The sequence below is a fragment of the Balearica regulorum genome, chromosome 7 (genome assembly GCF_011004875.1).
Source record: "Balearica regulorum gibbericeps isolate bBalReg1 chromosome 7, bBalReg1.pri, whole genome shotgun sequence".
Lineage (NCBI taxonomy): Eukaryota > Metazoa > Chordata > Aves > Gruiformes > Gruidae > Balearica > Balearica regulorum.
The window spans coordinates 38,278,596-38,300,181 of NC_046190.1; the positions used below are offsets into that span (position 1 = coordinate 38,278,596).

A 21,586-nucleotide genomic window follows, 5' to 3' on the forward strand; every position below is an offset into this window, starting at 1 on the left:
TAACCGAGTCCCTCTTGAAGTAACAACAGAAACAAATGCCCCATTCTGCTGGGGGTCTGGGTAAGACCTGAACAACCCAGCAATTACCTGTCTCTGACAGTCCAGCAGCATAGATAAGGTCTGACTACAAGGAAAGTATCCCAGCCTGCTTACGTATCGGAAGCGAGGATATAACCTTACTGCTATTTTAGGATGTCTGCACTAAAATGCACCACCATGCAGGTAGATGTTGGAAGTAGGTTTGAATTTGCTGCTGTTGACCCTAAGGCTGATACAGCTGTAAAAGCAGTCTTCAAGTTCAGCCTGGCCGAACTTCTCACAGTTGCAGGTTATTCTGTGAGAAGCATAAATGCTTGTCTGTGCAAGCTGTAATCACACACCTCTGCACGATAATACAGATGTATGCTCAGCAAGGATCAGAAACGATTTCTCAAGATTATAGCATTGTAAATCCAGTTTAAAAAACTTTAGAATTGGGAACTGTGTTTGATCGTACATATAACTTTTTGTTGTTCTTTCAAACAATGGTATTTTCCCTGGGCAACAAAGAAGTCATCTTGGGACAATAGCTCTTAGACTTCAATAATCTTCTTTTGTATTTACTAGAGAAGCTCAAGCTAATAATGTATGCAAGTCTGACATGCCCAAACAAAATACTGTTTTTTCTGGTGAAATGAAGTATGGCACGCTCACTGAGTGAAACAAAATACCCTTTATCGGAATCGGAGCCTCTAAGGAAATCATGGAAGGAAAGAAAAAAACCCAAGGACTTGACTGAGACTAACAAAAATCTAGGGCAACGTTGACACATTACACAAACCTATTCAATCTCAGGGCTAGATTCTGTCTAAAGCTGTGCATTTCTGCTGTTGCTTCCTTTGCTTGAGGTCTCTGGATGATGCATTTGTTTTGCTGCTGCTGTTTGTGAGATTGACTTCACATTGAGGTTCTGCTGAATAAAGTGGTACGAGTTATTTCTGCAGAGACATAAATATTGAAAATACTACGTACTGAAAATTAATACAGTCTCTGAGAAGCAGAAAGTTATTCTCCCAGCTGCACCTCTGCTAAACATGTGCATGCCATCAGTCAAATTACCGTAACTAAAGATCTTTATCATTTAGACATGAAATATCAATACTGACTCTATGGTACCGATTAGAAACAATGTATTTGTACATTAATTAACTCAAGTTTCATGAAAGCTCCTGCCAGACCTCAAAACTGAAGACACTGGAGAGTAAATATATCATGAACAATTTGGCAATATAAGGTTCCTCACAGTGACATTTAGTGTAGAGTCTGAGAGATCAAAACCCTCCTAAAAATCTCCACTGCCAGGGAGTGCGCAAATACCATCAGGCAGGTGCCGGCTGAGACCATTGCCTACCGCAGCATTCAACACCATTCTGAAACATCTTGAATTCAGTTCTCGTCTCTGGTGTTAGACTGTAAACTCTTTGGAGTTTCTCAGATCTGTGTTTGTACGCTATGGACCCTAACCTGTTACTGCTAATGGACAATAACCGGCAGAAAATATTAGATAACCTCTTTTTCTCTGTGTCCCAGCAGGTTATCCCAACTCTAATACAGTGAGTTCAAGGCAGGCTAGCGTGCAATTCACTATTCTCTACCTAGTCTATTTAAACCATGATTTTCCTCTGGAACCATACTACTATGAGGAATTGCAAAGGCTACCTAATGTAAATTCAACACAGCTGGACTGAGTCAAGTGCCTATTCAGTGATTTAAACCACCACTTGAAATCTGACAAATTTGAAGCAGAGCGATCTGCATTGTCCTGAATATACTGTCCAGATACACTGAAGATTCCTGCTTTTCTCAATTGGAAAGATCTCATTGACCTTGCTAACTGCAGGAATTTCTTGGAGACCTCAATCATCCTGTGTAAAGCATCACTTTCAGTCTAAAGAAACAAACGAGCATTTCAAAATCCTTCTTCCACTAGCAGTTGCGGTCTCTGCAACAATCACATAAATATAGCTGTATAAAAATTGTCTAAGCCGGCCATTTGATAATCATTTTAATTCACTGTAATATCAAAGATTTACAGTTAATTTCTTTGCATGTAAGCTCAAGTCACTCAAGTTTTTTTTAAAACAGAAAACTAGATGAAAATTGAATTCATAAATATACGAGGTAGTATATACCTGGCACAATGAAAAGGATTAGTTTGAAGAGCATATGGGTTTAGTTCTTAAATTTGTGAACCATAACATAAAGAATGCATCTCATTTAGCTTTTAAAGCAACCTGAATAACATGCTATCTTTTTAAAAGCAATTATTATCCACTGTCACTGTGATGACAAGAAGTTTGCAATGAGGAAATCTATGTTGCTTAGAAAAGGTGCAGGTCAGAAAGCACGGACTGCACCGACTGGCTTCATCCTTCAGTCACTTCACCTCATCACAGCTGGAACAAAAATCCCATCCCCTTGTCCTAGTTATGTTTGGCATTAAAAGCACTAAAAAAGGAAGCCTTAGGACACAACCGAAACAGACGCTATTGAGACATGGTTACTTGTGAAAATCACAGTCAAATCAAGAGGTAAGGAAACACATGCACATACAAGGTTTGGGGAGGGGAGATGACTTTTTTGTTCATATTATCATTCAACCCTTTTACCATGCTCCATGGAAAGCTACAGAAGAAACGAGCAATCACATTTATAGTTCTGCACAATAACGTACTTCCTTTCACTTCATCTTTCTGTAAAATTAATCAAATGCTAATGGCATAAGCTTTACTTCTCCTCAATAAATGAAGGAATCAAACTGTCTCAAAAATCACCAATGATTTGCTAGAAGAACACAAATAAATGAAACAATGACAGAGTATGCACTATGAGAACTTTTGAAGAGCATTGTTAAAAGCTGCATTACTCAAGCAAATCTAGTAAATCACTCTCAATAACCCATCTTCTGGTATTTTAGTAAACTCTAAGGCCAATTAGCATTTATACATTTTCTGCAAGCAAGTCCCCACAGTGAAAAATGATTTACTGTGATCTGACACTTGGAAAATAAAGACAAACCCCCCCCAATTGCTAAATTAGATTACTTGCCAAGAGAATCAGATCAGGAATTCTCATGTACCCCTCCAATTGAGTTCACGTACTTCCAGCACAACTGACTGACTTACTGGCTTGTCTGACTAAATATGAGCATCCTACACCCTCATCCTCCTCCTATGTCCTTGAACTTTTTGTTAACTCTGTTTGGTATTGAGTTTGCTCCTTTGTTAAAGTCAGTGGAAAACAGCTGGCAATAGATTGCTTTATTTGATAGGGGAGAGACTTATCTTATTTCTCTTTTCCTGTCCAAAAGCTATCTTATTTGCTGTTCCTAGAGTGGAAATTTGCCAGAGCTCTATCTGCGTTTTACTTTTTTCTTCTACCAACGGAGGTGTCTCTAGATCATAAATTGCCTTTTCCTCCCCGCTTGCTACATATCTTCTTGATTCACCCAGCCTAGTATTTTCTTTCTTAAACCATCTTTGAGAGTTCGGTTCAAGCTCTTATATACTAAAACTTCCTCAAAACCATCTATAAAGACAACAGTTTGGGTTTGGAGGTTTGTTTTTTTCTTTTCTGTTTTATGAACTAACACTGCAATGCATACACAGGTTGTGCAGAAAAGGTAAAGTTGCAGCACAATAAGGAATACTGCATGCAGCTTTGTACTGCATTTGTCAGGCACAAATATTTCATCATCTCCGCTTCCTCTGGGAATTTTGATTTTCTCTGATCTCTGGATAATGGAATACTTCTGTACTACTAAGTTTTGTTAGAAATGTCACGTTCATAGGTATGCATACATGCTCGATTATAAATATTTCCTTTTTAAACACAATCTATTGACAAGATGTGTTAAGTGTTTTCATCACTTGTTTGTATTCATACCCTACCACAATCTATCATTTACATGATACACATTTGTTAGCAATTTGATGTAAATTTTATAATTAGAGGTTTGGGATAACAGTTACTGGCTACTCTTGAAAAGTTTCCCTGTGAGAGAACAGCTGTAGATTGCAATTTTGCTATTACAGCTATGCCTGTATGGACCAAATAAAACAATAAAAAACCCATGAAAACATAACTGTAACTGATAAAATGTAATGAGGTATTAAAAATGCAAATACTGGAGCAATTTACAACTTTGCCTTCTACGGAATTTAGTATCAGGAATATCAGGATGATCAAATTTCATGGAAACTTCTTAAAATATCAATTCACACATTTCTGATAAAATACATGCCATAAATTATAGAGCAACTGACAGTGAGTATAGGTTCCATTTCTACATTTGTAAATCAATTCTTGTTATGTTTTGCTTCTGTCTTCCAAAACTTTCCAAATACTAAGCTAAAATTGTGTTCGGATCTGAAAAATCTCTGCTTATGGCATTGTCCCCACCCACATGACATTAAAGGTTGGTTCAATCATTTTTATTTTTAATGAGGGTAGAAATCCGTATACAATTCATGTTGAGTGAGAGTATGCATGCACACCAGTTTTGTCATCTTCCCTTTCCTCTGCTGGCTACCTATTTCGGCCCTGTCTCCATAGGATTGATTCATCATTCACCGATTCACCTCCAAGCCTCAGGAGGTTGCTTTTAACTGCTAATGGATTTTTTTTTTTTCTCTTTTATAATGAATCTAAAATATTTACTGAAGGAGACATAGTCATGTCTGCTACAAGGCCATTTAAAGCCATGCAAACCAATTTTGGTTGCCATAAGGAATAGAAGAAAAAGTCGCTGGTGTAACAGCTAACTAGTTGCATTGCTTCCAAACCTAACTCAACCGCTGTGGATGTGCAGTTCAAGACGAGCAGTGATCTCCGTTGCACTGTATACTGCTGATCACATGCACGAACCCAGTGTCTGCCGTCTTCCCTCTCCTTTCTCCTCCCCTTCCAACCTCAATGTTTTGTTTTCTGCACTTTGCATCTCAGGATCAAAGAATTGGACATATCCACTTGAAAAAACATACCATTTAAAGCTGTTTGCCTGCAGTGTGCTTTGTACCCACAGAGAAGTTTGTACTGTTTTCTTCCTGTGTGTATTGTATCCCACAGTGTGAACAGAACCTTCTTTGCATAGGAGAAAAAAAACTAGACATTTTCTGGCAAGAGTTGCAAATTACCCTTCCTCCACCTTGCACTGAACTCAGTTTATGCTGTAAAATATCCTGTCAGGTTAGCAGAGTCCTTAAGCAGATATTTAGCAGTGCTCAGGGCACACACTCCACGTCCCCTTTAACTCCACCATGTACTTATTAGTTCGTTCACAATTTTGTCTTCAGCAGGATTCAAGTGTGTGCTTGCAGTTAAGTGCAAATGGGAATGCTTTACTGAACTCAACCCCACTGGCCATGGGGAGAATACCCACAAAACCCACGAGCTACAATCTGCTGCAAAGCAGGTCAGGAAGGCATTTCGAACATTGGAAGTAGGGAAACAAACCCACTTGAGTGAAACCACAATCTGAATTGCCTTTTTCTTTAGGATAGGTTTTGTTAAAGTCTGTTTTAAATTTATTACTGGCCTCTGCTGCCACTACAGCCTAAGGGGTGTACTTCCAAATGCTGCACACTTAACACAGCACACAAGTGGGATACCGAGGGCCTGATTTGTGAGGGTCTGAGTGACCGTATCTCCAGAGAGGATAACTGGGAGCTCAACATGACCTTGACTTTGCCATAAAAATCCTGTGCACCTCAGTGTGGAGCCAAACAAAAATTTGGGAACCTCAATTACTGATCACTTTGTAAGTAGATTCTCAGTGTATTACTGACCACAGATGGATTTGGACACCTGCTCCTAGGTACTACCCATTATAAAAACCTCATTTCTAATGTTGGCATTCAAACGTGTAACCAGGAAAAAGGATGCTAATCATGATGTGTTTTTGTCATTAACTATCACAATCAGGCAACACACAGTAGGCTGCAGGACATTCCTTTGATGCAGCACTGGCTCTTATGTAGGAATATATTATGTACAAACCACGTTTTAACTGATAATAAGTGATACTTTGGACAGCACTAAAACAGTTAAACGCACGTAGCTGGCTGGCTCTCCCTCCGGTGCTCTCACTTATTGTGACTCAGGGCTTATCTTTTTAGCCAGACAGATCATTAATTTTCCTAGGTGTTTATTATCCACATGAAATGTCCTATTCCTCTAGTATCAAGTGTTTTATATCTGTGGCTTCGCCTGTGTGAAATCAGTGAGATGACCAAAGACCTTGATATTATCCTGAGGTTATTACTCAATATGACATCTCTATGCCGTGGTCCCCTGAGCATAGTAAAAGTAGTTTTATAGTCAATTTTGTTGCCAAATAAATCAAGCCATAATCCCCTTGCCCCTCCAAAATCCATGATTTTTTTTTTCCTGAGGTAGTCTAGGCACCAAAAGACATACTATATGACTACCTACTAAACTTCAGACTTACAAAGTAGATGATGAATTGCTACAGTTTATTAGACAACTCAACTTACTATATATGCCAATTCACATAAAATCTTGAGATCTTATTCTTAGACTGTCTGCAATTTGTGAGAGCATGCTCTTTTCCTAAAGACCATGCTTTTAATGTTGAAAGCTAAGTATGACAGTTTCATCTGTTAACTAATGTGTAAATTTTCGGAGAAGTGACAGGTGGCCATATGTCTTATTAAATTGGTAGTAACTTTTTTTTTTCCTGGAGCACTCCATAAGCTTTGTTAGATACGTATACCTTCAGAAGAGCAAGTATAGCAGTGTAGCAGCATATACTTAATCTATACAGTACAGATTAGTTTTTCTTTTTTTCCTTTTTAATACATACTCTTAAGTATTTCTTCCCCTGCAGTGCAGCGTCAGTCCCCGAGAGCTGTCAATTCAAATAGCTTAGCTCACAGTTACAGCTTAATTTCACACTCTTCCTTCACGTTACTCCTAGCATAACTGGGACCCACCTGTGTGGGTCTTATATTTGTCTTCTATCAATTGCAACAACATCAAGGACGATTACGTCTTTCAGGCCATCCAGCACATTCATGCTTTGTTTCCTTTTCCCTCTTATTTGCATCAGATATAGAATCCCTTCTCATTTGGAGGCAGTGTTCAAAGAGAAGTAAATGAAAGTTTCTGGATAATTCCGGAACACAATTTGGAACAAAATTAATGTTAGCCTTCATCTCTTTTGTGATCCTTTTAAATTGAGCCATGTTGCAAGGAGGCTTTCGGTTCACATTGAACATGAAGACTGAGAACTCTGTTTATGAAAGTGACTCACTCATTTGCTGGTTTCTGCTCCCAGAGGACAGCACTTGCTATGCATTTAGGAAACAAATGGTATTTAAACCTGGTATGATAACAATTTAAGCTCTACAGTCAGACACACATTTAATGCTTAGCATTTGTGAGGAATAACAATATTTTTGCTCTTCATAGAGCCTATACCTCTATTCCATCTCCTCTGTGAAGTGGTCTGTGTCCACCTCTTTAGCCTTCTGACAGCCTCACTCCACAGCAGCCTTATATTGCATGGTCCTGACCCTTCCTGCACCGTGGAATACGTGAAGTCTGATCTGTTGCCGCCTTCCCATACCCAGGATCTGCACTGATTTTAAAGAAAAATTTCATTTTTCTCTTGGATGGCCAGGAAGTAAATAGAATACTAAGATATGCACTAAGTATACTAAAATACGTGGGTCCTGAGAAAACTGGCTGATAATAGAGAGAAAGGATAAATAGTAAAGAGGAAGGGCAAAGGAAGCAACTGGGGAGGTCTGTGCTGGAAATGCTATGATTTGAACGGAAGCTGGCTTGAAGGCACAGAAAAACGTTGGGCCCTTGGCCACTACGGAGCCCAGAGGACTTAGCCTTGAAGCCTGAGGCTCTCCATGCGCTGCTTCTGGTGAGACACATACACAGCAGCAAAGGACACCAGATAGTAAGCAGCCAATTTGCACGAGTGGTCATCCAAGAATGCTTACAGCTTAATAACATGAGGAAGAGGATGGAGAAGGGGCAATTGACATTGCATGTTGCAGACAAATGCGCCCTGCTGCAAGGAACGGTGCTGTAGCAAAAGGAAGCGGCCAGACTCGGATGTGATTTTTCACTCGGCTACAGTCACATCTCTACGGAAAACCATCACTGTAAATGCAATTGCTTAAACAGTCATTGCATCCCTCAAACAGCTTTTCTATTTCTATGAAAAATACTTGAAAACCCAAATGGCAAGTAACTTAGCTGATACAAAAGTAGTGTTGCGCTTGTCCTCAAATGCAACTTTTGAAAACAAGGAAACTAAAATGAAAGAAATATGCAAATCGAGCCTTATCTCTACACCCATATGCTTACAATGCATACACTCATTTGCCTATTATCTACAAATGTCCTCCAGTAAAGCTCTAAGCTGGTGCCACAAAATTAAACCCACATCTGTTAAATTTTATAAACTCTTTGTCCTTGATAACATCACCCTTTTAACACTATGCTTTTATTTAACCATTTTTAAGCCCATAAACAAACCCATCTGCCATTTAATTACCATCAGTCAGGAGAACATCCATGCTCACTAACAACGCCCCGTTTGCCCTATGAGGAGCTCAAGACAGACATACAGACTTTCTCTAGCCATGCCTTTTGACCACAAAGATAGGAGTCAGGCAGAACAGCACTTATTTTACCCTTCTCTTTGAGGCCTCCTCCAAATACAAAAGCTACAACTGTGTAAGGATACCATAGCTAATCCCAGGGTAATTCAACCCAACTAATACCATGATGGCAGCTGGAAGACCTGAAGATATCAAGTTCTTCACGCTGTCCAGTCAACGGTATGCAAACCACAATTTTAATCTTCCACTGAGAACACTTGACAGAGTAGGAAAAGGCAAGGGCCTAAATTAAAAAGAATTGCAACATGGAAAAACACAACACTGTGTGATAAACTGAGAATGAGACAACCACTAAACTTGATCACAAATCTGGTTTTAATTAATTGACAGATCTGACTTCTGCACATCATATAAAAATCAACTGCCTCTGAAGATATATTAGAAAACAGTGAGTCTAACTGATTGTTTTTAATTCTTACATCTTGTAGCAGATTAAAAAGGATGAAATAATGATAAAAATTATTGTCGTAGTATTAATGACAAAATGATTAATGTCATAGCTACTTAAGTGCATAACAGAACAGCTTTCTTCAGAGAATTTGCTTTCTGTGAAGAGTGGGTTTGTGAAACCAATCTAAGTATTTTTGTCCTTGATTTATTACATAGCTTTGCATGAATACTAGCAAACAAGAGTCTTCAAGAAGGATTCTAAAGCTTCTGAGTCAACTGTTATGAAACACATGCTTTCACGTAGCTTTGGCTTATCCTAATGAGCCAGCTCAAATGTCCTTATCACAGTTTGATAAATTTCTTATCAGTTGGGTTCCTCTCTTCTACAACAGCGAATCATGATACTGAAAACTGCCTGTTTACTTGCCTTGTCTTACGAAATAAAGTATCAAACACATCTTAGCCTCATTTTCTATGCTATATGAAAACATTCGCTTCAGAAAAGGAAGAGGATATGACTTTGGCCTAGGCATTTTCCAACAACACCCTCTGAGGGAACAGTCACAGAGGGCACACGAAGTGAGGTCATGAATGCAGTACAGAGAAGCTTTTCTATTTAACCAGCTCTAAAAATGCCAGAGCACATGGGTAAGAGAAAGGTCCTGAGAAGAGGCAAAAGCTGAACAGCAGGCAAGTTTATTTTCCTTTTGCCATTTTCTCAGTGCACGTGTATACATATTTGTATATTTAAATAACTAAATACATTTCACAACCTTTATAAACTTCAGACATATGAAATTAAGCAAATAGTCTACTATCCAGCAAAGTAGGCACAACCCACTGCTGGCACATGTGTTGCCATAAACAGCAATATTCAGGTATACATACAACCTCTAATCTTTAATAACCTTGATAGCAGTTATTATCCAACTAAACCCACAGTGTCCCCAGGGGAGGCAGTGCATTTGCCTGACCTGCAAATATAGCTCTCAGCTGTCCATTTTGGTTTTAATTGCAGACAGTCAACAGGAAAAAGACAAGGTAACTCCCATGACTAAGGAAAAACAGCTGAGCAGGGTTTTTTATAACTACTACCTTTGAGAGACAGACACTCCAAGTAGTAATTTTCACCTCTCCCAAAAAGTATGTCATTGATGGAGACACAATCATAAAAAAGAAAGATTCAAATGGCATTAGCTAATCTGATGTCTATCATAAATAAAAAAGCATACCATGCAATCAGAACTCACAAACTTTATGAAGTGCCCTGACCAAATACTTCCTTCCTCTAGGTAAAAGACTGCCATTGCTCATGTAGATAATGAAGAAATAAAAGACATAATATAACACGGACTAAATCTTTTCCCTCAAGAGAAAATCAACTATATTACAGTGCCTCAATTCCTGTAAATCCCCCCAATGATTTTATAATGTATGAAAGTATACATTATTAAATATAGTCTTTACATATGCTAAATTTTATAATGTGAAACTTAGCTAACGTCCCAGGCTAATACTCTCTATAACTGACCTTCTTTGAGTACTTTTATGCCTTACTGAATATACATTTTTCATGTATCACATGAAAAAACATCTGAAAGCTTAGCGTCATAATACAAGAATTTAAAAAGTTTAAGTAAATCTAAAGCAACATTATGTCACACACAGTGACTTGCAAAAATTATTTCTCATGAGAAATCTACTGGGGAGCAAAAGAACGTAACCTTTGAATCCCAGATGTGAGTAAAGGTTAGGACCATATAATGAGACAACTTACATATACCTACTTCTGTAAGAATCCCCGTAACAGTAAAAACAAGTGATCCTTGCAGGGAGTGGGACAGAGACCACACCAAAGAGCAAATAAAAGATACAGAATGGGAAACCATAGCAGTGATAATATAAAGGCATGAATGAGAACAACTGTGCAAGGGAAAACTTCCCTTTAAATCTTCTCAGAGCTGTTAACACATGAAAGACAAGAGAAAAATCCTTCTCCAATTTAACTGTACCACAGTTAAACAGTAGAAGCAGGAACAAAATCTCCATTATAAATTTAGTGTCAAGTAGCAAAGATAAATTGAGAGAAAATAGTCTCTCACTGTGCATACCTAACTGGAGTCTCTAGTTTTCCCAAATAACTGGCACATTTGACTTCTCCCAGCAGGAGAATGTGTCAATAACATAATATTTTAGCCTACTAAAATCCACAGTGATCAAAAGAACATTGCAAAGACTTTAAAAGTGCAGGAAAGGACAAACAAAAATATTCAGAGGTTTGTAGACTGAGTCATATCATATAACAAAAGATTAGGAGCCGGCTCCTAGCAAGGCAAAAAAGGGAGATCAAGTGGAAATAGTACTGCCATGAACCAAATCTTGGAGGAGAAAGGTCAGACTAATGTGAATGCTTTTAGAAAAAGCAACTGCCTGAAAAACAAGAGGTCGTGTGTGGAGGTTTTGAAATCAACTAACCTACAAGCAATTATGTATTTTTTCTTAGAATGGATGGCTAAAAAAAAAAAGGACCCTGGTAACAGAAGGAAGCCATGATGCCCAGCACTGCTGTGAATGGCTGCACACCTCTGTGGAGAACACAACCCAAAGGGACAGGCTGCGGCTCAGTGTCTTCTGGTTTGGAGGACAATAAAAGACAAGGCTGCTCAGTCTTCTCTACCCTAAGCTCCATCACACACCCCTGTACATGAAGAATGACCTTTTCATAGGAAGAATACTGGCATGCAGCCAATACTGAGGGGGGAAATGTCATACTGAGGAAGGACATACATTCTATAACAACACGTATCTATGGCACACAGTGAGCCCCCATAACACAGTTCTTTTATTGCAGCCTAAAAAAATGGTTCACTATGTACAGAAAATATTCGACTATGCCACTTGTCTATGCTCTATATTTGTAGAAAGGGGAAAAAATAATCTATGATTCCTTTTTCTTACAACAGAATACACATGAATTTTCTGAACTGTATCAACAGCTGCATGAAGCTCTTGCTCTTGCCCAGTAGCCCAATATCTGATTTATATTTAACTATCATATATGACACCAAGTAAGAAACATATTCAGTACATTTCATAAAACAAATCTAAGTGAAAATGAATACCCTTATCTTTACAGAGATTATGATCTTTCCCCAGTGGGATTATTGGATTGCCCTATTTTATTTTATCATTTTCACTTTTCTAGGGCTTGACAAAAAGTTCCCAGAATTTCTTCCATTAACTTCCATGGAAATCAAGTTCAGACCTATATTGTCTTCATGTTTTTTGGAATTTTTGTGTTCTCTGAATCAAATCATTCCTGAAATGAATAAAAGACTATTTGGATACAGGGAAAAGTGTACTCTACATGCAATATTTTTTTTCTTGTGAGGTGTTTTTTTTTAAATCAAAAGAGTTGTCATCTTTTAAATGTATTTCCAGTTCAGCATAACAAGATCATAATCTCTGCTCCCACCATGCTTTAGTATTGAACTAATTAGCAGTATTGCAATATCCCTGTCTGATTATGGACAAAGATAAGGCACATTGCCTCCATTTTGCCTGCTGTTTTCAGGGTAAGGCACTGTACACGACAACGTAAAAGACTGCCAAGTGCCTGCAAACAGGACCAGCCAAGGCATTGTCCCAAAGTGGACAGGCAGGGAATAAAGGACTGGGACAGACCTCCCAGGACTCCCTGTGCAGTCCCCTGCTGCTACTCACCATTCACTGGTTCAATACTTCCTAAAGTTACCAAGCTGTATTAAAACACAAGAACATTTTCTGTTCATATGCTTTCCCCAGCCCCTCCTGAAAGGCTGCTTGCAAAAGTTCATTTCTATCATGACCTGCACATAATTTCCACAGTAAATGGACTATTTTCACTATTTTCAAATAATCTTTCATCTCTGGAAGTTTGCTTACTGTCACACCACTATCACTGCTCTAGCCAGTTTCCTACTCCCTGAACAATATTTGACTTTATTATCTTTCTTTGTTTTATTAATAGTTCCTCATGTGAGAACATACTAAGTACTTTCTGAAGTCCAAACACAACAGATCTACGGATAGACAGAAATGTCTATGAAATGTGTTGTGCTTTGGGCACTTCCAATTACATTCACCTCCACCCACTTCTGACTTGTCCACTGCTCCCCCTTGCTCTCTCTGGATGAACAGGGCCATAGTTTGCTTCTCTTTGCTTTGGAGATCAACGTTTTCCAACATCCAAAAATACCATTTTTTTAAAAAAAAAACCTGCTAACTCTCCTTTTCGATTCCTTGAAGGCTTTCCTTACACTGAATATACTTTTGAGGTGGTAGTCCACACAGATACGTAGAAACTTTCCATCCTGTTTTCATCTCTGACCTAAAGAAATTCTTGGCCCCTCCACATACAACTTGAATTGATCCATTCAGCATAAATCTGAATTAACTAATGTCCTCAGTTGCTAAGAATACAACGCACATAAAAGGAAGACAGTTCTATTTTCAGATGAAAGCAAAATAAAACAAAGAAAAAACCCAAAATTCAGGAATACTTTGTTCTTTACATTCAATCTTTCTGCTTTGCCTTCTCTAGTCTAACAGAAGTAGAGGAGTAGCAGATATGAGCTGCTGGAGACTGGGATTTGGGAACTGTATCTTTAGAGATGCTTGTTTCTAAATTTGCTATTTCCAGTATTTCCTTTTAATTCAGGCAAAGTAGCTCAGTATAAGAACATACTCTGTCAAGGAAATTTGCTCCAAATAATCCTCTCAACACAGGAAAAAACAGGAGGCATATCAGTAATGATTCAAACAGAAAATACAAGCAAAAAGTGTAAACACAGCAAATGTAAAATTAAAGCAAATAATTTCTATCAGAAATTTTACACACCCTGATGACAAAGAGATTTTCCTCAGAACCAAATTCCTCAGAGAAAGATGAGTAGACAGTGAAGAATTAAGCTTTGGTGAAGCTTACTGACCAAAAAAGGCACCTGTCCCTTAAACACAGTGGAGAGTAGACAGTGTTCCAACACGCTCATTACAAGGAATCCAAAATCCTAGGAGGAAAGAGACCTGATGAACTAAAATAGATGATCAAAATGAAGCTCTATGAGAAAATAACATAGGTGGGTACACACACAGATCAGCAAACACCAACAAGTACACTCAATACCTGGCATTTGATGTGCGTCCATAGGTGTGAAAGATTCATGGCTTCATTTACAGAAAGCCACTTTTCACAGAAACTGCTCAGACACCATTTGCTGCCATGGGCCTATGCCAACCTTGGGAATACAAATACTGTTCCACTCTGCTACAGCTAATACCAAAATCAAGAAACAACAGATTTTCTGGATATACTCTTCAAAACATCTGATAAAAGTGTAAGAGTACACACTAGATGTATAAATAATTGTTTAGGAATTGGGGGAAAAAAAGAAAGAAGAGAAAGACAGACACAGGTGAGGGGCCGCAATAGCAAGTGCAGGAACTGCCATAGCATCCTTCCGCACTGTGAAACAGAGGTTGCAAACAGCTCCAGTGTTATGAGACAGGGTCGCTCCATTGAATGAAATCGCTAGCTGGATACGTATTGCAGATAATAAGCAATATAATCTAAAAATCCCAGATGAGAGAGAGAAGAGCAGCATTGATTTGGGCAGCTCACTTTGAAAGGTGTGAGATAAGTATGATGCAGAGCACACGATGACGGGTAAGCCCTAGGACAGGATGCCACACTTATTGTTTTATCAGTAACACCAGTACCTTGAAGGACATTCAGTGCTCCACACGACAGCTCATCATACCTCAGAAATTAACCACACACTGCTGTCAGGCCATTTGTTTGACGTTTATAGTCTATCTGTGTTTGAAGTGCACGATGTGGGAGAATTTGGGGGTATTACATATAAATACTTTTTTTTTAAGCTCATTTTTTCCAAAGTCATAATGATTGCATTCAAGGACAATGCTAACATCAACATCTGACTCTTCACTGAGTCCATTTGTTTTATTTTAACAAGTTGCTTATTTAGAGTAGCCCATTTGGAGACTTTGCTGGAATTGTGTGTGCTATGGATAAAGAAATCTGAAAGCATGTGGAGGTTAAGGTCCACCACATACTGCCACCCACGGAGGGTGGAAGGGTGGCACATACAAGCAGCTCGCTCAGAAACCTAGCCGGTGCCAACAGATCGTACGAGTGCAGGACTATAGCCCCGCAAAATACAGCACTGATGTGTCAGCAACATTTCTCAGGAAAGTATGACAGAGGCTCTACACTCAAGATGTTTTTAATGAACCATAAAAATAGAAGCACAATTCATTATTTTCATAATAATCACTACGCGTATCGTCAATGCTGGCACATTTCTCTCTGCTGTTTTTTATTCCTTGAAATTACTTCAATATATCTTTCTTGATTTCCGGTTGTATCTCCCTTTCATTGCTTTATACCTGCTGATTCAAAGCCATTTATTTGACATCTTTATTGGAAAATATCTGACATGAAATGCAGGTAGAGCATTTATGTATTTTCCCAATCAGTAAAGAAATACCGAAACACAGAAATGAGAAATAAAACATCTTGGTGAATTCCCAATGCTTACATGCGCATTCGCACAAAAAGTAGCGATAACCTCAGTCTCCAAAACGTGCATATCCTAAATGTCAAATCTCAACTTCTTTTTATCATTTAAAATTAAAATACAATTACTGCAATTGTTAACCATGAATAAGTGTGACATGATGATTATATGTAGAAAGTTTACTGTTTAGGATCTGAACTGATAAATTTACTTCATTAATTTGAAGTCTACTTTTATATATTTTGAATGATAAGTCAAAATATTTTTCTCTACTCTTTATGAGGAAAACAAAAAAAGGACAACATACTGTGCCACATGCAGGTTCTCCTTCACTGAAGGTATTTCCCGACATAAAACTTCTAGAGTTTCCTCTAGTTTCTGACATCTAAAATGAAATAAAACACACTTTTAAAACTTAATTACTAGTACCATTGTAACATGTGCTTTGTGGTATTCCACAACACTTTTTATCATTTGCTCATGTTCTGTAAGTATGTGTGTGAAAAACTTTGAAACACTGAGGCTGTTTAACAAGAAAAGATAAGGTATATGTTGTTTTTCAACTAATGACAGTATTATTTCTTTCCCAGTCCTAGCTTTCCCATAGTTTCCCCTAACATAATAATATGTTTGGGTATGCAGGGTATTTTAGTAAAACATTTGATCTTAGAATTGTTTTCCTTCAAGGGCTGCTTGCAAATGTTTCTGTGTTTGCACATTTGCAAAGGAGACCTGGATATTGGGACGGTAAGCAGAAAAGGAACACAGTATATTGATTCTGTAGTAGAGTTGTAAGTAAGTGCATTTAAAACAAAAATAAATCTTACAACTAAATTTAAAATTATACTATTGCTAAATGATCTTTTTATCCATCTCGAATATAGAAGCTACTAGAAGTATACAGGAGGTCCTGGTACCAGTTTCCTTTTAAAACATACTAACAACTGCATTTAAGTACTCCCATCTCTCTGTGACTATTTCATAGACAGGAAAGGGGACCATAGGAACTTTGCACCTCTGGTTCTGAAAAGAACTCTAGATTCCTCCCACTTATGGCAGGGCCCCTCCACATCAGGGAAAGTACCTATCCGACCCTCACAGAGGTGCTTTTACAAAGAAGCAAATTCTAGGTGATCAAATGCAGACGTGTCCGTAACTGTTCGTCTGTATTTAACACGCAATCTTCCCCTGGCCTGTATGGCCTAACCCTGCCCCATGGGGATGACATCAAGTGGCCAAAGCCTTGGAAGTAGATTCAAGCAACTGCCTTTAAAAAGAATCCAGAAGTAATCTTTTCTTTCTCTTGACAATGTGAACAAGGTCTTTTTTACCTCCTGTGGCTTTTCCTCTTGTAAAAAATTTCTTTCGCCCTATGTCTATACCACCCTCAGAACACCTGAGCTAACAAATCTAAGTAAAATCCATACATACTTTCTCCTGGCTAGTTTAAGCACAGTGCAAACCTAGTGTAGCTAGGTATCATTCAGATTTGCTGTAGTGTGTGGCAGTGCATGGGGATATGCAGGCTTAAAGACCAAGAATCCACCAGCTCTGAATTACGTCCCCTGCACTCTATTTTATTGTGTATTCTGAGATTCAAATTCGAATTCAATCCTCCACTTTGGCAAATTTTCATCATCAAGGCAGTTATTTCTTTATGTGCAATTCTATCACTCCTCATGCCAGCAACAGTCTATCATATTACAAAAAAGAAGAGTTACTGGGAGGTCATCAAGTCCATCCTGCTGCTCTGAGAGGATCTATCTAAACCACATGCAGTTTGTGCAATCCAATACAAAAGACAAATCAGAAATCAGTTATTGTATTCAAAACAGTATTTGTCTTCCCAGCAGCTTTGATAAATCTTACTTGAAGTGTGGCTGGTATTTCTTCCCAATATCTTTCCTGTCCCTTTCAGATTCTAATTTTTATAGTCTCAAGACCTATAATTTCAACCAGGTTTCTTAAACCAGCTACACGAAGGGATGTTTAAAAAGTGCCTGTTTTGTGAAGGTTTTCAGAAAAGTTTCTAAAGGCTTCCTTGGAGAAACACATTGGATTGTCTAATTAGTGTACTGCTCCCTAAGTCATGCTCATCTGAAAAGCCAATCATAAGAGTATCCTGCCTTGTGACTGAGTGCTCTTGATCCTAACTGAGAGCCCTGCAAACAATAGCAATAAGGTCATAAAAAGACATCCAATAGTTAAGCCATTTTAGACATCTGGAACAACAGCTGTCTATACACGTTTTCACAGCAGTTTGCATTTGGAGATTTTACTTATTTGTCACTGTATACAACACACGAGCTTATTCACGCAGTTCTAATCACTGAAATACAACTCCAATTTCCTTCCATCATGCTAAAAACCGCCTTATTAGCTACAGACCATGCACATTTCGTATATCTTTCTCCTTGCAACCAGGCTAACAAAGCTCCTGTTTTGTATTATGCATACAAATAGGCACGCCAGGGGTCCTCCTCTGGAGCAGTTGTCCATGCCCTATCAACTTGACATGTAAGTTTAAACATGATTTAACTCTACTGATGCTTCTTTTCATCTCGTTCTTTGCTTCTGGTGGTCACATACGTCTCATTTCCAATATAGTTCCCTTATCACTGTAGAACACAGAGCACTTTCACAAGCTAAAACTAAAGCTTGACTAACTTTGTCACAAAACATGGTGTCAATACCATTGCAGGACTGTTAGCTTTGATGTTTTTCTCCTCCCACAAAAGCCATCTTTCTTCAAAACTGAGCACAAGTGACATTCGACATGGCTAAAGCTGCCAAAACATCTCTTGTGGCACTGTGTAATGTTTAAAAGATCTAGTAGTAAAAACAGATACATAGAGAGGAGGCTGAAACAAAGGCTGACCACTCAATAAAGAAAGCAGCAGAGTAGTATCAGAGACACCATTAACAGCTCTGGCTAAGCACTTTCTGACCACCTCACCACAAGAAATAACCTAGCAGAGAGTAAAAATCATGAAAAAGTTATTCTGTTTTCCTCTGCTATTTTTCTCCTCTTCAAGAATTCAACACCAATCTGACTCTAAGTATTATTAGCTTCTTCTTAAAAGACTGAATTTATCAGATGAGATAAAATCCATATATGCATGTACACCTCCACCCATCCACACAGCCCCTTCCAGTATTTTCCAGTTATTGAACAAATTGTAAACAGTTATGTTCTACTCTTGATAGTATGGATTGTGGGACCTATTCCTCCTGTAGCTTTTCAGAGCCTTAAGGAATGACATTTTCTTTGAATAACGTTTTGGAAAAATTGCTATTTATTTCAAATCTAAAGCTTACAAACTCCTACTATGAAATAGAGGGTATAAAAGCAATGGATCATGAAGTATTAGCATGAAAAAAATGTTTTATGAAGAGCTAGCTGCCTTGCTGATAAACTGTCTCATGTAACCCAAACACTGGAATTTCCCTGTGGTGTCTCAGCCCTGCTGACACCAAGAACCCCTTCTGCTCTCAGCATCCCTCCTCCAGGCTCCGCGCTTCCCACAGGTGACGGAGTCTGGGGGACGTGCAAGCGGAGAGCCATAATGGATACTGACCAAAGAGGAATAATAAGGAAAAACAGCAGTGTTCGGAATTTGACTAGTAACCATAGGTGGTAATCACGGGTGACTGTATGTAAGAAATACATTCAATCTAGTGAACACGAAAGGCTACGAAGTACAGGTTTTCTTTGCCGTTTCCTGAGGGGATGACAGGATGGCAGCAAAGGCAATGCCAGAGAAGCCTAATGTCACTTGCCTGTAGGAGATCAAACACAGGCTGTCTTTTACGCTTTTCTTTAGCTTGTGTATTTCTCGTCTGTCTTCAGTGCAGAGACACCTCAATATTGCAGTTATTTCATTCAGTTCAAATTTGGAAATTTATTTTACAACTCCGAAGGTAGTAAATTTAAAATAATAAAATCTTGATTTTACATACTCTAAATTTGTCAGGGAACCGCACAAACGTATCAGAATTCCTGGATTTTCCTCATGAACTGCGTGTATATAATACTACCTTGAAAGCACATTCTGAATCTGGAATCTCTTGATTTTCAAAAAAGCTAAAGGCAGAAATTCAGTGAATTAAACTTGCCTTTCTATTAATCAGGTTTTGTAGACTGAGCTTTCCTAAATAACTTTCTTTTGTGAGTGTAGTAAAGAAAGCACCTCAGAGAGAGAGCAGAGCTAACTGCGCAGAGAAACCATGAGAGTCAAACATCCAGCAAACTTACAAGACCATAAATGTGAAAACTTTTTCTTCAATACCCAACATACCTAGTCTAATTAAAAAAAAGTATTTATACAATTAAGATAGAGAAAGTTCTTTTAAGTAATACTGTCTCACTAAATATAATGACCACAAACATTTTGAGATGCCTAGCTTAAAAAAAAAAAAAAAAAAAAAATCACCTAATTCTAAAGTCACAGTCTGCAGTCATTTGTTTTTTGGAGCATGGTTGTAATTATGTATATCCTTTTTTTTAAGTTCTCATACATTTGGTGACTTTGCTTTGCCTTGTCAAATTCCACAATGACCTGCTGAACTTTTAAATATTGAACCCAGGAAGTGAGCTCTTAATGCCAGCTGCTCATGGGATCGATGCTGTGATCTATAACATCAGCTCTGTTTTGTCACTTTAACAGAATAATGTTGCAGGTGTTTTTTCAGGCAGGGTCAATTTAATACCTGGTTTCAGCTCTGCTTTCAAACCATCAATATAATTTATATGGAAACCTGCCAGCGCAGAAAGCCATACTTGTACATGTTTTGGTAAAATATTTTGTGGCTTATTTATCCTTAACAAAAATATAGACGTGAACATATAAAGAAAACCTTGAATGGCTATCACTGAATGTAGGCAAGGATCTCAACAAAGAAAGCTAAATAATGTAACTCCCCTTATCTATACACCCTTCCACCCCCCAGTTTTTAGACACAGCACTTACTAGGTTATTTCCTCTATACTTAACAGATACAACTTGCAATGACCTCCTCTGTAGCACTTATGATCACGAAGGCTTCTTCCAGTCATAGAAAAACATCCTGTTGAACCTGTTTGTTGTTCACTTATTCTTATATGTGATCTTGAGACAGTTTATCTTCTGATTTCTGGTAACACACATTTTTGGAACACATTTGCAGGGCAAGTCTTAAACACATGGGTTTGCATTTGTTTTCTGCTTATAGTAAGGAGTGTGTAACTTTTCCAAGCTTGTCATCTGTGGATCTATGGTTCTGTACACATACAGTGAGGCATACAAAATACAGCTTCTTTGTTACTCTTGCTGATTAAAAGTTTAAAGGTTCTTACTAGAGTAGGGGGTTGGAAAGGAAGATTTACCGTAAGATAGAAACTGCAAAATGACTGGAATTAGCCATACAAAATGTGTGCTTTCTCCCATGGTTTAGAATATTTCCAATTATATTCCTGAAGCTTGATACTATAGGTAAACAAAGCTATAAAATATTACATTCATTAGGGTACACAAAAGAATGTTTCATATGACAGGCCAAGAAAGTAAACAGAATTGAAGTTTCACCTTTAAAATGCAACAGATGCTGTGTGCTACTGAAATGGATTCACAAGAAAATTTCATGGTGGGAAGCAGCTGGCTAAAATTCCACAGTTGTCATCTTTTATGTAGAAGTTTGCCTCAACCTGCAGATCAGAAACGTACTCAGAGCTACCTATAGTGTAAACGTTAATTGTTCATATTCAACTTAAAGAGCTTCAAGTGGATGTACCCAGCTGAAGAAAAAGCATACAGAAATCAATGTTCAGTACTATCTTTTAAAAGCCTCTCTCCATTTTAAAGCAAACCAAATCAAGCCACGCAAATCAGAAGTTGGAATAATATTGTCGATGCAGCCAGTATACAGCTGAAATGCAGA

At 38.1% G+C, this 21,586-nt stretch overlaps 1 protein-coding gene across 5 annotated transcripts in view; it reads right to left on the reverse strand.

Moving 5' to 3' along the window:
* The window catches only part of PCDH15 (protocadherin related 15), an 872,980-nt gene that overhangs the window by 534,394 nt on the left and 317,000 nt on the right, over positions 1-21,586 (reverse strand). Inside the window, exon 3 of one of the 5 annotated variants that reach the window (XM_075759007.1) lies at positions 15,978-16,055. The exons of the other annotated variants lie outside the window; for them this stretch is intronic. The gene's annotated coding sequence lies outside the window, so the exon portion shown is untranslated. The remainder of the gene's footprint in view (positions 1-15,977; positions 16,056-21,586) is intronic. 5 annotated transcript variants of the gene reach the window in all.